Source organism: Pinus tabuliformis, chromosome 9 (assembly GCF_031772625.1).
Source record: "Pinus tabuliformis cultivar Carrire ecotype Pingquan chromosome 9, CPIR1, whole genome shotgun sequence".
Lineage (NCBI taxonomy): Eukaryota > Viridiplantae > Streptophyta > Pinopsida > Pinales > Pinaceae > Pinus > Pinus tabuliformis.
The window spans coordinates 1852052931-1852057063 of record NC_142307.1 but is presented as its reverse complement, the minus strand read 5'-3'; the positions used below and the strand labels follow the sequence as shown (position 1 = coordinate 1852057063).

General features: G+C 35.1%; 1 pseudogene; it reads left to right on the top strand.

Annotated features, from left to right (window-relative positions):
- Positions 1 to 2648: 2648 nt before the first annotated feature.
- LOC149156250 (pinosylvin synthase pseudogene) lies at positions 2649 to 3790 on the top strand (annotated as a pseudogene).
- Positions 3791 to 4133: the final 343 nt, after the last annotated feature.

Genomic DNA, 4133 nt, shown 5'->3' with positions numbered 1-4133 from the left:
CTCAATATGGATCCGAAAATACTACGTGAACATGTCCAATACGAGGCACCTTCTGACTAAGTATGTGAACATGTCTAGCGTGAGGCACCTTCTAAGTGAGTATGTGAACATGTCTAGCGTGAGGCACCTTCTAAGTGAGTATGTGAACATGTCCAGCGCTTATGTCTATTTCATAATGGAAAATATGATGAAGGCTTCTCAACGACAAAAGAGAGGTATTGGAAATGGGAGTCTTGTTTGGATTTGGGTCAGGCCTCACTGTTGAAACAATCGTTTTCAATAATTTAATGACTAAATGCTCAAAGAAAAATGAAACATCTAAACTTTGCAATAAATGTGAGCAATGTATTTTTAGAGCTACACAACTTTACTCCATGACTCTCTTTATCATATACCATGTAACATATACAAATATGCTTTGGTATCTCTTTATCATTGATCTGATCATGGTGGGAATGAGAATGTATCTTCTATGCTTTGCTATATGGATTTGTTTGAAATGTATTTGCATTGTTTTGTGTTTGGTATATTGTTTTTCGGCTGACTTTATTTTAGTTGTTTGGAATGTATTTCTGTTTTTTTGGGTTTGGCATGTTGTTGTTAAGTGAATTTATTTTACTTCTTCATATGGGGAGGTTTTTTGAGTGAATATTGGATTTCCACTTTAACATTAGCATTTCAACATTAATATTGTAACTAATTTGTATGTCGATTTTACCTTTTTAATAAGGTAGAACAGAAGTTGTAAGTAGTTTCTTAATTTTAAGTATAATTATAATTAAGTATAGTTTGAGTGGATTTAATGATTCTTAACATGCATTTCCTCTTAATAGGGCATAGATGCAAATCCCAAAGGGCGAAGTATGTATATCTATAATAAATTTAAGTAGACAAATTGTTGTGTAGAAAAAAATCTCATAAGCTTGTCGTGACTAATCCTTTCTTTCCTATTTAAGGTGAAGTATGTACATTTCTAATAAATTTAAGTTGACAAATTACTGTGCATGAAAAAATATCATATGCTTGCCAGTATTAATGATTCCTCTCCTATTTAAGGTTAAATTTGATTACCCTCTCTATATTGTTTCCTTTTAATCAAATTATTATTATTATTATTATTATTATTATTATTATTATTATTATTATTAAAAATTCAATGGAATAATAAACCCATTTTCAAAAATAAGTATGGATATCGAAATAATCCCAATTACTAAATCAAAACCAACAACGTAGCTACTAGTACAACTTTCAATATATTCAAAATTAGCTTCTTCTGCTCTCCCTATCCGAGTGTTTCCTTGAAATTCCGTCACACATCAAATTAAAAAATGAATGAATGTTAAAACAAATTTTCAAACGTATAGGGTTTGCAAATACATAATCCAATAACAACTTGAAAAGTAAAGTATATGGACATACAAAACTAAGGTATATGGAAATAAAATTTATGCACCTGAAGAGTGTATATAGTTGTTTGCCCTTAAATATTGTAGTTTGTATACCACCTATAGTCTTGGTTACCTTAAATCAATTATTTAATTTAATAGAATATTGAATAATTTATATTAATGTATATTTATTATGTTTATTGGAGTGTTTATTTTGAAATAGGATTTCTTAAATTTTAATTTTAGTACATTAGACATATAAATTAAATGACAGAGAAGGGAAGATATTCATCAAAACACTTACCTCATGATACATCTCACATTACTAATATTAAATCATCTTAGATCCATCATAGTCTAGGATCTAACGAGTGCGGAAAGGGAGCAAATCTGTGGAGGTGCAAACCTTTTAAAATAAAATATTTAGCTACCACAAATTGGGTACTTTATTGAAAGAATCAAACTATATTACCGAATTTCGATATTTTTTTGCCAATTTGGAAAAATTTCATAGCTATGCAAATTAAAAAATGAGTGAATATTTAAAATTATTTTGAACATACTTGCTAGTAGAAAATATTTGATTTTTAGTTAAGAAAATTCAAAGTTTGAATATATTTACTCATCTTACACTTTGAGTAAATAGTCGATATCTTCAATCAAGAGATCTTAAGTGAGCTCATATTCACTATCAAGAACCTCGAAAAATGAAAAGAAGAGGGGGGACGTCATATTGGAAAATCTTCTCTAACACATGGCTAGCAAACCGGCCTTAAGACAATTTATCAGCTCATATGAAGCTGGACATGATGCTACCATGGAGTATTTCTTGAGCTTGACTAGAGCGAGTGGAAATCTCTTGAACTGACTTAAGTCTATAAAATTCTGTGCTGGACGAGGTCTTGAAACCTGAGAATTAACAAGAGAATTAACAAGAGGTTTTTTTATATTAGATTTTATACTAAAACTTTTATTTATTTAATTAAAAATATGTTTTCATATGTTTATGTTAATAATTTTGAAAGAAATTGTATAAAATCTTTATTATTCAAATGAGAGACATTAAAATTGGTAGCAATTTTTTTTCTTTTATAATATTAAAATGAATTAAAGTTATCTTTTTCTTTTTTCTTTCTCTTTCTCTTTGGTGTATATATATATATATATACATGAACCTGTGGGAAAAAGAGGTTCATGTGATGAATCATGAATCATCCAAGATTTTGGATACAAAAATGATGTTAGTTTTTCTAATCATCATACATATGGCTCCATGCAGGTGAAAGGTCGGCAATAAGACAAAGATACATGTACCTGACGGAGGAGATTCTCAAGAAGAATCCCGATGTGTGCGCGTTTGTGGAGGTGCCATCGTTGGACGCACGGCAGGCGATGTTGGCTATGGAGGTGCCCCGACTGGCAAAAGAGGCTGCTGAAAAGGCCATTCACGAGTGGGGGCAGTGCAAGTCTGGGATCACTCATCTCATATTTTGCAGCACAACGACTCCGGATCTACCCGGAGCAGACTTTGAGGTAGCCAAGTTGCTCGGGCTGCACCCGAGTGTGAAGAGAGTGGGCGTGTTCCAACATGGCTGCTTCGCCGGAGGCACCGTTCTTCGACTGGCGAAAGACCTTGCCGAAAACAATCGAGGAGCTCGGGTGCTGGTCATCTGCAGTGAAACCACCGCCGTTACCTTCCGTGGACCCTCCGAGACTCACCTGGACAGCCTGGTGGGGCAAGCTCTGTTCGGCGACGGTGCGTCTGCCCTCATCGTGGGAGCTGATCCCATCCCTCAAGTGGAGAAGGCATGTTTCGAAATCGTTCGGACATCCCAGACAGTTGTTCCCAACAGCGACGGAGCCATCGGTGGGAAGGTGAGAGAAGTCGGACTTACCTTCCAACTCAAAGGGGCGGTTCCGGATCTTATCTCTGCCAACATTGAAAACTGTCTCGTGGAGGCGTTCAGTCAATTCAAAATATCCGACTGGAACAAGTTGTTCTGGGTTGTTCATCCCGGAGGACGTGCCATCCTTGATCGGGTGGAGGCCAAGCTCAATCTGGATCCCACAAAACTGATACCCACCAGGCACGTTATGAGCGAGTACGGAAACATGTCGAGTGCATGCGTCCACTTCATATTGGATGAGACGAGGAAAGCGTCTCTACGAAACGATTGTTCAACCACCGGAGAGGGATTGGAAATGGGAGTCCTGTTTGGATTCGGGCCGGGCCTCACCATCGAAACAGTGGTTCTCAAGAGCGTTCCTCTTTAGTAAAAATTTAACAACTAAACTTTCAGACATAGTTGTTTAGAATAAATAAATGTAAGCAGTTTTTGCAACTATCCATTTTTACTCTTTACTCCAAGAGAATAAAAGATAGAGTGTTTCTAATAATAGTTTCAAATTCCAACAGGTGCATGCATGAGTAATAAAAAAGTTATAGTTTTAAATTCAAATTCCGAGAAATATAATTTTAAATTCAAATTCCCAAATTACATCTTTATAAATTTTAGCAATCACTCAATGAATCCCTTTTCATAAATAAAATGGAAATATTCTGAAACGTACTTTCTCGTACAACATAACTTTTTTACATTCCTCCGTTTGCTATAGTTCCAATTTTTAGGCGAAATTCCAATAATTTTACTAAACAGTCGACACCTTAACCTTAATTAGATGAGATGAGGGATCTTAAGTGGCCATCCCTCATACGTCCACTGCTTTTCCCTCGGTCCCATA